Source organism: Falco cherrug, chromosome 13 (genome assembly GCF_023634085.1).
Source record: "Falco cherrug isolate bFalChe1 chromosome 13, bFalChe1.pri, whole genome shotgun sequence".
NCBI classification, from domain to species: domain Eukaryota; kingdom Metazoa; phylum Chordata; class Aves; order Falconiformes; family Falconidae; genus Falco; species Falco cherrug.
Genome location: NC_073709.1, coordinates 12,184,388 through 12,196,933, shown reverse-complemented (window position 1 = coordinate 12,196,933; position 12,546 = coordinate 12,184,388). Strand labels below are relative to the sequence as shown.

Below are 12,546 nucleotides of genomic sequence, written 5' to 3'. Positions count from 1 at the left end.
TCCACACTAAACAGAACTTACTGCTTTCATTACACAGAGTAATAGCAAAAAAGCCACATAGGGGGAGTTTAGGGAAAAAAAATATCTTATTTTCAAGTAGCACATACTTCATTACTAGAAAACAAGTCTTCTAGTATTGGTTGCAATTGTTAACCGTTTCAAAAACAAATATATGCAATTAGACCACTAACAACCTGTCATTTTTAAGATGTATGGTTCTTTATCCCATTGTAGGCTGTATTGTATGCTTAGACTTTTAAAAATACTTCTCAAATTAACATTTTAAAATATGTATTTTTATCTATAGAAAGTTTCAAATATTATAGCTGGTGAAATAGTAAACTATTATTTATCACTCAAACTACATGTTAAGAAAAAAGTAGAAATTAAATTGAAATAGGAAGCAGTCAGCATGAGAGATAAAGGAAAAAAATAATTAAAAATGAACCATCAAATAATCCTATTTCATTGTTTCCCCTTTTCCCCACAAAAAGCAGCTTCAATTCTTCCACACAACTGAAAGTAAGTTTTCTGTTTTATCAAATGTAATGAATTCAAATAACCATTTTGTTAGCCTCCAGTTAGCACCTAAAAACCTATTTCAGTGAGGACCCTGGGATTAAATTGTAAATGAGTGGTTGAACAGTCCACAGCACTTGTCTGGGAAAGGGTGATCTTCAGTAATTACTTTTTTATCCCCTACGAGACAGTATGTGTAGAGCTCCCGGTCCAGAGGGAATGCAGCATTCTGCAGGCTTCACCAATTTCAAAATGAGCTAATTTATAATAGATAATTCAGCAGGCACACTGTAGAAGTGAGATTTGCACTGCAAATTGTTTTGTGAATTCATTTTTTACTAGGGTGGGTATTTTTTTTTCATGACACTTTCATAAATAATGTGTTCACATTACAGAAATCTTTCATCCACCATCCCTTACACTAGCATTGTCCTGGTTTTATGGGGAAGATTTAGATTTCCTCACAGAGAGAATAGGATGGGGGCTTGATTTAAAAGCTACTAAATCCAGCAAGATTATTAACTTCTGCAGATTCCAGGTAAGGAAAATGACTCTTGCAGATAGAGGTACTAGGAGAAAGCAGTCCTGCAGGTTCTCCATGTTCTTCAGTAAGTCCCACAGCTTCACCTGCCCAGGGAGTACCGGCAGCACCAGGAGGGCTCCTGCTCCTCTCCTCTGAAGTCAGCGCTCAACACCTAAAAGAAACAAAATATTCTGCTGCTTTGAGTTTATTTCAGTAACTGATACAGAGAGGAAAGCTTGTAAAAGAAACTCTCTGTGCAAGTTGTATTTACAGTCAGATGCATCTGCCAGTAAAGTTCTCTGGCCAAGAATCTTCAGGCTGTTGGAGTTTAACCCTGGCTGGCAACTCGGCCCCACGCAGCCACTCGCTCACTCCCCCCACAGTGGGATGGGGGAGAGAATCAGAAGAGTAAAAGTGAGAAAACTCATGGGCTGAGATAAAGGCAGTTCAATAGGTAAAGTAAAAGCTTCGCACACAAGCAAAGCAAAGCAAGGAATTTGTTCACCATTTCCCATGGGCAGGCGGGTGTTTGGCCATTGCCAGGAGAGCAGGGCTCCATCCCATCTAACGGGGACTTGGGAAGACAAATGCCATAATGCTGGACATTGTGCCCCTTTTCCTTCTTTTTCCCCCAGCTTATATGTTGAGCATGACATTGTATGGTGTGGAACATCCCCTTGGTCAGCTGGGGTCAGCTGTCCCAGCTGTGCCCCCTCCCAGTTACTTGTGCATCCCCAGCCCACCCGCCGGTGGGGTGAGGAGCAGAAAAGGCCTCAGCTCTGTGGAAGCCCTGCTCAGCAATAATGAAAACATCCCTGTATTATCAGTGCTGTTTTCAGAACAGATCTAAAAATGGCCCCCTAGCAGCTACTCTGAAGAAAATTAACCCTGTGCCAGCTGAAACCAGCACACAGGCAAGTCCTTTTTGCATCCTGCTCCTTCAGGCCTCTGGCAGCATGCTGGTACCTGATCCCTGTCCCCTTTCACACCACTTCTGAATTCATCATTGTGAGCCAAAGGTGACATAATGTACACACCAGGGGATAAGTGAGAGGAATCCAGCAGAGAAGCTTGGAGGTAATAAAACTGGGAGGCAGTAATCTGGCCCAAAGGAAACAGCAATTGTTTCACGGGTATTTGCATCACTACATTATCTTCAGCATCCTGGAGTGTTAAATTCTCCCTCACAGGTTGCAAATTGCATTAGGAACTCCCCCACCATAATATGGTGTAGCTTTTCCCAGGTGACTCCCACTGCTAACAAAAGCAATGCCATGCCTTTTGTGTACTTCTGAAGATTAAAAAAAAAAACACAAACAAACCTCAAACAAAAAAAACCCCAACCAAAACTCAAAATTAGAAACCATCAAATACTTACTGATATTACATTTGATTGGGAAGACAGCAGGACACTGTGCCATGGATGAAGGCAGTAACTCCAGACTGTACCTTCGCACTGAACTAGGTCCTCTCTCAGCCGTGCTCCCCCAAGACCAGCTTGGACACATCAGTTATGGCTTAAATCCTTTGGAGCTCTCTGACTATTTCCCTTGACAGCCTATTTCTTAGGACCATATCACTTTATATGGCAACAAAGTCTTCTGAGTATCAAGCCTACCTCTCTTTCCCCAATTTTCACTGCATTATCCTATGTTGAAGAAAGATTAATTTCCTACTTTGCTATTAGTTTTCACAGGCACAATATTTGCTCCATTGCTAAGCTTCCTCTCAGGTGCCTTTGCCTCTGATGGGTGAATGCCAGAAGATACACAAACAGCCTTTAAGTTTGTCTTACTCATCCCTTTGGCCATACAAAAGTACTCCCTGTAGTACCCGTGCCAGTGCTCCATTCAGTTCAGTTTAAATTGTCTCACACAATCGGATTTCTGTTCCTTCCCTTGGGAAGCTATTTCACAGCTTAGCAGACCAGCATCTCTCCCAGACCTCCCAAGGCAAAGTTTTTTAAACGAGGGATCTGGTTCGTTGTTATGGCCAGGCCAGGCAGGGTTTGCTTTTTCCAGTTCTGTCTGTTTCTTGATCAGTTCTTTCAGGGAAAGAGCAGAAGGAATTTTATGGGAACACAAGAAAAAGAAACCCTGCAGGTTACCCCTGCCCAGATACCTACTATCTGGGAGTGCCCGGAAAGGGCAAAGCAATCCAAATGAGAAGGTGGCTGGAGGGCAGCTCTCCCTTACCATCCTCTTCTCCAGAGCAGCGTGCAGGAACAAAACAAACGCCCAAACCAACTAAACAAGAAACAGGTTATGAGTGCAGTTCTAAGCTCTATCTCCTCAAGAGGTGAAGCAGCCTCCCACCTTTCCCATACCAGGACAGCCCAGGAACTTCTCCAATGTACTCTTAGCTGTGACCACCACTAAGAGCTCACAGGTTACAAAGACACCTCAGCTACTCCTCTAGCTAGCCAGGTAACCAGACGCTTGTGGCTGAACTGAATGTCCCCAGGACAAGACATTTTGTCTTTCAGAAGCTTTTCCTCCAGATCACCTTGGTTTCTCTCTCCTCCTGTCCACAGTGTCTCCTTCCAGGCCACAGGCACTCCGTTTCTGGATCACTCCTATTTTTTCCAGCAGTCGTGTCCATGTTGCAACCACCGCTCTTTGCCAGCCCAGGCTGCCTTGAAGTCCCTGTCCCAGAGCTTTTGCAGCAGCAGCTACACCATCACTAGCAGGACTCACCTATATTGCTTCAGCGTTGCTGTGCCGTTGGAGCGAACGCACAGAGCTGACCATAGGATGTGGGGTGACAGCCAGCAACCAAATGTCCTGCGCTGGGGTGGATCTGTGCAAGGAGAGAACTGCTATAGCTAAGGACACTATGACTGTGAGAAGTCAGATCTAAGTGTGCTTATACATATACATATACATACATATACATGCACACACACACATTTATATAAGGAATAACGCTAAACAATTATTTAAATAAGAAAATTCTTAAGATATCCTAAGAATTAATTTGACAGTCCCATATCCCAGCTAGCTAGATTCATGCCTTTTTCAAAAAGAACCGAGTTTTTCACCTTCATTCGATTGACCGTCCCTTTACTGAATGATGAAATTCAGTCCTATGTTACAAGAAATATGAGTTAAAACTCAGCTCCCAAATTAAGTATACATCAAGCTGACAGATGTAGTCATAGATAACCCACACAAGAATTGCAGTTTTCTGACATAAGTAACTCTAAGTTTATGTCAGTAAATGTGAGAACTGTCCTGAAAAAAATATTATAGCTTATCTCTAACTTTTATGTGCTTGACTATCACTTGTGTTCAGCTGTTCTTCTATATCTGAAATATATATCAGCTTTGAATAGGTGAATGAAACTTCAGTCTTAGTCATACATATATATATAAAAGAAGTTATTTATGTTCCTTTTGAAGTCTGGTCTAAGAATGAGGATTTTTTTTTCTCTTTGACTCGCAGGTTCAGGCACAACAACTGTCTCAGCTTCGCTAATTAATCTTGTCCAAGCTGCTGACTCCACAGGTGATGAGACTCTCCACTTGTCACCTAGGAAATACAGCTTCTGTAATAGAGAAAGGTTTCTATCTGTGAGAGTCTAAAAACCTCTCTTAAAAAGTTTAAAAAAAAGTTCTAGGGACCTTGCCCATGTAATTAAAGAATATTGGAACTTTTAAGCTTTGAAGTACAAACTACTAAAAGCTGGGGGTCTGAGGTTTTTGTTGTTGGGTTTCCCCCCCCCCCCCCCAGCTCCCTTTTTAAACCAAGGTAGCAACTACTGTTGATAAATTACTTTTATGCCATGTGCCATGCAGTCATTTACCTGCAGCATTGGTTTTCGGTTAGCAAAATGTCCAGCTTCTTCAAAGAAAAGAAAAAAATCACCTCCTTGTTATCTCCTAATTGAACAGTATGTAACGAAAATGGCTGCATTACCAGATATTTGTTATTTTTCCTATAGCAACCAGAGGGAATGCTCTCATCAGGGAGACACTGTTAGGATTATTTGCTACAATAGTGGTGAAAAGAGAGAGTATGAGGGGATTCACACCCAGTCAGATAAATTGGTGATGAAGCTCAAATAAGCTTTTGTGACATTTTGCCAGTACTGATAGGATGTTTTCATTTATCTTCCACCTACACTGTTCATTAGGAATTGATTTCTACCAAACACAACTTGAGAAAGCAGTCTGAATTGCCCACAGTTAGAATGAGCAGTATCGCTGGTGTTTACTATGAGCAGATCATAAGGTCAGCATATTTATTCCACCAGGCACTTGCTTTGATCAGGGACAGTAACACCATCTGACTGAATCTCTGAAGACCTGACAGTGACAGGGCTGCTGCTGGGTGGTGACAGCTGTTTATTATGCCGACCACAGCTGCACCCCTCAAAAGGTGCTTCTTTCTCCCTGTTGTAGCTGTCCCTTGTCCCACCTCCCATGTTGTTTCTCATGCTCCCTCCAAATTGCTGTTGCTCCCCCCGTTGTTTCTGTCACCCTGGACCAGGGGGCTGAGGGTGATGTAATATCACCAGCGATATGTTTTGCCCCTCTGCTTTAGCACTGCTTAACAACTCGTTTTCACTAGCTGAACTCCTGTGCGCACAGGCAGAATCAAACCGAGGAGGAAATGGGAGCAGTTATTCTTAGTTAGATTTGGAGGGGTTTGGATTTTGAAAACAGGGGGGTTTTGAGGATAATTTGAGGATACTTGGGGAAACTTGGTTGGAGCCAGAGGAAGAAGTCCAAGGTACTCACGAGCAGCTCATTGACTGACAGAAATGAGTTTACAGTTGCTGTGTAGAAGACACAACAATTGCTTGGAGGTCTACAAAGACCCCATGCTGTTGGCTACGCTAATAGATACAGCCAGGTATGGGCTGTTCTTGTGCCCTGACGAAAATGGCAGAGGACAGTGTTCCTGTGGCTGAGCTCCTTACCTCTCCTCCCACAGCCCCCAGGACAAGATGGCTTTGTATGTTCAGCTGCTGAGGAACAATCCCTGGGGCAGGCTCATGCCCCAGATGATGCCTTGGCACCAATCACCAATAGTATGCCAGGGCTCATGCCAATGATTAAGCAGAATGGATGGTCATTTATCAAGGCCTCTTCCGTATTTAGTTTCTTAGTATGTGTGTAGTCAGTAATTCAGGTACAGAGTCCTCAACACAGAGATGGTGGGGTAAGAACTGATAGTTTCTTGGTTTAATAAAGGTGGAAGAGTGCTCAAAAAGTTGTTTGGTCCATTCCTGTGCCCCAGGACAGACTCCATACTTGGCAAATTGCTCTCAGGAACAAGATCTTTGGTGATGTCATGACCCCTAAAAGGTATAGAAAGTGTAAGCTCAAGCTTTCCATCCATATCACAATGTCTAAACTATTAACCATTCTTGTTGTTTTCCTTCTTTAATTGGTATAAGTCCTTCTCGAGCCGCAGTACCCAAAATTGTCTGCAGCACTCCAGATGAAGTCTTACCAGTGCTTAGCAGAGAGGAATTATTTGAGTGGGTTTTATATACTACATCCCTGTTCATGCATTCAAGTAGATTTATTGCCTTTCTCGCAAGTGTAACAATATTAACACCTATTTAGTTTCCTATTCAGCCCCTTAGATCTCTTTCTGCAGAGCTGATACCCCACCAGTTAATCCCTGACCTGTTTTTCCCTGGCAGATTATTCCTTTTTACATGAGGCGTCTCCCTCTTTCCATACCCAGTAGTCTGTGATTTTTTTCAAAGCAGGTTGTCAAGATTAGTTTGAATTCTGACTCCGTTCTTCAATGTAGAGAAGTTCTTAAAAATGCACCCCAAAAGCAGTTATCAATGAATCATTGTTACAATCAAAACAGATATTGAATATAAAACTACAAGAAAGGTTGGGCCTGTTAAATGTTTACAGCAGTTACTATAGATAATCAAAAGACAGCTGATCAAAACAACACTTTTGAACTGACCCTACCCATGTGTTCACACAGAACACATTTCCGTACTTGCTCACAGTAACATCATGGGTGGTTCTTGCCTGTGAGCCCTCATATGCTGCTTTCAGTTAGAATTAGTTCAACATGGTTTATGCACAAATCCATATTGGCTTTTACCCATCTCCTTTATTTTATTTTTCCTTCTAAATGGTCAGTTTGATGATTTATTCCAGAACTTTTCTGGGGAATTAAAATTAAGCTTCCTTATATGTATGCATAATTCCCCAGATTTTCCTTTGCTTATACTGTCCTGCTTGTTGGCAAAATCATACCAGAGAAACGATTGTGTTTTCTACTCCAGAATAAGACTGATCAGTGAAAAAGCTCATCAAGCCTAAGAATTAAAATCAATAAAAATCTAACAGGTGAAGTACCTAATGCAATTCCATTCAGATTAATTTTAAACACAGGCAACAACTGAACTAAAAACAAGCTAGAAGGGTGTTTTTCTCTCTTAAAAATGTTCCCAAATATGAAACAGAAATCCAGACTCTGTGCCTGCTGCATGTCACTGACATAAATTATTTACAAGAGGATGCTGCTATAAAGCAAACTCCTGTTCCCTTTGGCAAAAGCAATAGTTCAAAATATTCTGATAAATTAACTGAATTTATGGATTCCGAATGAAAATGATGAAATAACATGAAATATACTGTCAAAAGATGCAAAAGCAGTAATTAAAAATCGTGCCAGATCTGTTAGCCACACTGCAGAACAGACTGAAGGCATTTTAGAATAACTGATCATACTACATTTGAAAAGTTTCATAAAAACAAAAGCAAGTAGAACCTGTAGGAAGAGACTGTTACTCTAAAAGAGCTTCAATGTGCTACTTAGAAGATAACACTGTTCTTAATGAAAAGCACAAGTTGGAGATTCTATGGAGAAAATAGCAATAAACCTGATAGAATAATACCCCAATGGCTTACAAAGTGCACCCGAAGGAGCACTGACCAAGCTAACCAAAATTAAGGCAGCTATTAAACATTTTTTTCAGTATTATGTATTGCTCCCAGATAAACAGAGCTCATATCAATGACATCAACTGCAAATTAGAGTTCCTTGTTTTCATATGATTGTAAATCCCCCCTCTTTTTTTTTTTTTTTTAAATGTCTGCTGCTGCTCCCTCTTTGTTTGGGATTCCAGGAAAGCCAGATCTCCAGGGCTAGATGGGTATCAGATACATTTCAGTGGAGCAGTAAAGCAGTTAAAAGGTAATTGCTCTGCCTCTAACTTTTGTTTATAAGGTGGGGAAAAAAAAGGTAGTACTTATCATTAAACCTACACGATGATATTTCCCATTTATTATATAAAAATATCCGGCCTACTGAATAAAGTTATATTTGGTGTGTTATGTAGTGACAGAGAAGCTTCACAAGGGTAACATTTCCAGATCTATCGATTCCCCTGTGGTTAGAGTTGAATTTCCTGTGCCTAAATGCATTATAGAAGTATTTTTAATTAAAAACAACAGAATAAATACAAAAGTATTGTCTGATACAAAAACAAGCTGGAAAGGGAAAAGAACAATTCTATGTTTTATACTCAGCTCAACAATTTAAATTCATCAGTGTGAAAGACAAGTGTACCTGTACAAGTAAGGGAACGAAACAAGCATAATTTGACGAGATAGTCATATTTTAACAGTAGAAATAATTAGATTCTTTACCTGAGTTTTGTATGTTCGCAGGATGGACAGATGCGGGAGATGTGAATAACCATGGGGAAAATAGCAGAGACCTATTTGTACAAGTAATGATTTAAGAGTTATAGACCCTTTCATTTTCCCATGCTCAACCCCTTAACCTATTTACAGGCTGAAAGGAGAATATAACCTGTGTGGTTATATATATATGGTCAAACCATATGGTCAAACCATAATGAAAACCAGCTTGGGCTGACAGGTAAGAGAGGGCAGGGAGAGCCTCTTCAGGTGCACGTACAGAGATGAGCATGGCTGCAAAAGGACAGGCAATGGCAAGTACCAGCAGCTGGTAGAAAATATGAGATTACATAGGAATTTTTTCCAGTCAAAACTACTAGGGAATGTGCTTAATGAATCCTGATAATTGCTTATTTTGACAAATAAATAGGTCAATATTTTTTTCATTTGCCGAGCCAAAAGCATGTTTTTCTAGATTATTTACTATCCCCCACCCCATAAGAGCTTGTAAGCCTCAAGTGTTATTTGACTACTGAGAGTATTGATTGTCAGTTTTTTAACACAATAAGATAGACACAGCACTAAATATTTCTTCTAATGAACTAGATGATTAAATAGAGAAAAGATCAGAAATATCAAAAGTAAAAATTTTCAGAAATCTTGCATTAGGAGCTTAGATTCCTAAGGAGGAATCTAAGGAGGACACAGCACTTCACTTTGCAAATCACTCCGTGCTTCCAAAACTTTCTCTTAAGCAGTATCTCATTTTCTTGCCTTTCCTATTGGCATAGAAGGAGATGGAAGGATGAGAGGAAATGGTTAGAAAAATCTGAATATCTGTTTTGTAGGGATCCAAGAGGGTCCTTACAAAAGGAAAAGATGACACATGGAAGCAATCACCTTCCAGCCACTGCTCACTATTCTTGTAATTTCTTACTAGCATCAGCAAAGTTGTCTGCTGAGGAGGGCAAGTATTAGGTATTGGGCACTTAGTACTCTCGTTAGCTCTCTCCTACTATGTAGACCACAGAAAACATACAATATTCTCTCTAGTACACATGAGATATATGCATCTTAAGAGATTTTTTTTGCCTGTATTAGCTCTGCCTAAAAGCATAAACATATTTAAAATGCTCCCTTTCATATTCCTTTGGAGCTTTTCAATGACCAGTTTCACATTTGGTAGTTTACCATGGGAAACGAGAGTGGCACGTTCTCAGTAATGCCTTAAAATAGCTTTTCATTATTTCAGGCCCAACACTGACATCAAAATTATAGTAACACATTAAAACAATCCATTAATTATTGTTTATTCACCAGCAACTCTATAGTTGAAGTAAAATTACTTCACATACCACTATTTCTGTGGAATATATAACAGAGCTCTAATTTTCCATTAGCATTTTCCCCCCAGTTCAAGTAGCACTGGAAATATAAAAATACAGATGGGATTACGCTTTGGCCATTGCAAATACTATATATTTCCTCTATATGAGCACAGCTGTGACTGCTGTGGGGAAGTGGCATCGTCTGACTTGCTCTTGCATCTTACCTGATCACTGTGGTTAAGCTCCAGATGGAGCCAGGCGGGTGCTTTTACAGACCCTGTGTGCTTGCCTGCTTGGCCAAGACCTGAGCCTGGCAGGAGTCATCACTTTTTGCCTCCCAAGATTTTGTGTCGCTTTACCAGACAGGCAACAGACGTTTGAAATGAAGGGGAAAGGAGAGCAGGCATGATTAGTTCTTCACACCCCTTTTTCCTCCCAACCAAAATCACTGCAGCCTTTTCAAGGCTGAGATTCTATCCTTAATAACTTCTTTTTACTCCCATTTAAGAGAGCAGGGGAAATGACCTACCACATATTTCACAAGGATATATCTTCACTAATGGCATATATGGCATCCTAATATATTTCCACTAAGGGTCTCAAAGCATGAGGACAGAAAAAGACTTCTGTGGAAACTCCAAGGCTAGGGTTTCTGAAAGATGTTGGAGCTCATTTCTGAAAGGAATTTTTACTCTTCTGTGTATTTATTTCAAGGAATAAGGACATGGTCGAACTTGAGAAGGAGCAGAGTACAGGAGAGACATAAGCAGGTAGCTATGAGTGTGCTGCTGCCATCTGTGCATACAGGTTGGAGTACATCTGCTTGTTAAAATACTGGGAGGGAGTGGTGCCACAGGCAAGATTAAGCCCAGAACCAGGACTATGCAAGAAAGGTCTCTCCTGAAATGGAGGTTTTGACTGACGTTTCCCAGTCGTACCACTTTGTAGATTTGGGGTTTCTGGTAGGACCTTAGAATACTCTGCCTTGATATATTTGGGTGATTTTACCCTACATTCTGCCCAGGAGAGGAACCAGAACACCCTTGGAACTAGTTGTTCCTCACTCAGGATGTAGTCCTTTTTCTCAAACCATCCACAGCTGGGAATACACCTAAACTGCACCAGCCAACAATTTTGGCAGCTGGCATTTCTTCCTACCCCAAAGCACCTTTCCTCCACCCCCAGGGCAAATACCATGGAGGCATCACAGGTGAGAATGCCCTATGTCTGAACTTACGATGCCACATTATGTGGATCTGACTGCAACATGGAGCCAGGCAGGGGATCCCTCTGGCTGAAGCTACCCAGAAGGTACTGAAGTTCATTAAGGAGAAGGCTAATCTGCTCTGCATATTTCTGAATACTATTTGCTTGTAAATTCAGCTGAACACAGTCAGATGATAAAAATAGTATCCTCCATAGTTTTTTTTTAAGGGGAAAAATTTCTATCTAAAATCATTATTTTTGCGCTTTGTTGGAAGTGGCTTGCCTGCTATGACAATTAAACGTAAAATGGACTTCTGTACATGGTTTATAGTTTAGAAATGTGTTTCTATAATGGCTTTGGCTCATGCATTTAAAATCTGTATATAGATTGAATCAAGCTCCTATTTTATTAAGATACTTTGTTAAAAAAATCTGCAGCAAATAATCATTTTCTAAAGCATTAAATTGCTATTTTAAAGAGATGGTTTCAGGTCAAAGAAGCGTATTTGTAACCTACTACAAAACCACCCCCTTAATTGACTAAGAAGGCAGTATTTTAAAAATCTATCACCAGGTAGCACAAGTACAATCACTGAGATTTTATTTTATTCATACATTATGACTATAGTCAGAATTTGTTCTCTCTTTTATTTCTCTGCCATACATATGTTTTGCATTTCTTTTAGCTTGGATAACAAGCCTAGGCTTCTGAGTTTCATATTCTCATTTGTTGATTTAGTCCAACAATTTTGTGCTTACATTGCAAGACAATTTTTCTCTTAATTCCCTTTCCATTAGAATGTCTAAAAAAAGGAAATATTTCTGTTGGTTCTAGATTCCATTAAGGGCTAAATTTATCCAAATGGTTAACCAAAACTGACCTTATGTTCCCATTCAAGGTTTAAGCATGCTCCTAGGATTGTTTATATTTATGATTCACTTGCTCTCTTAATTGTACATCTTAGAGTTCTCCAGGTTGTAATGTTTGCCTGAATATCAAAATGAATAGAAAGGTTAGCACGGTTTCACTAACTAGTGATTTCCTGGGGGGAGGGGAAACATCCAACACCCCCCTACTGTAATATGAATAGTGCTGTAATACCTTTCAGTGGCGATTAATAGAAACTTTGGCTGGGATTTTTAAAATCATATCGGTAAATCCTTCAGAGAAAGTCAGGGGGATTTGAGTATCTTCCAGTCAGGTTTTAACATGAACATTGTTTTCTTTTTTTTTTTAGTAGAACATTCATGGGCTGTTGCATTTCCATCTAACCACCTTCAAGGGCAAGTTGCCTTCCCACAGTCCAGATCCCATTATGGTTTTTAAACCAAGTTAATTTTC

At 40.2% G+C, this 12,546-nt stretch overlaps 1 long non-coding RNA gene across 2 annotated transcripts in view; it reads right to left on the bottom strand.

Moving 5' to 3' along the window:
• Positions 1-261: 261 nt before the first annotated feature.
• Positions 262-12,546, bottom strand: part of LOC129737300 (uncharacterized) — a 51,801-nt gene continuing 39,516 nt past the window's right edge. For both annotated transcript variants that reach the window (XR_008735000.1, XR_008734999.1), the window contains exons 4-5: positions 3,739-3,841; positions 262-1,214 (exon numbers count right to left, since the gene is read on the bottom strand). This is a non-coding gene — a long non-coding RNA (uncharacterized LOC129737300). The remainder of the gene's footprint in view (positions 1,215-3,738; positions 3,842-12,546) is intronic.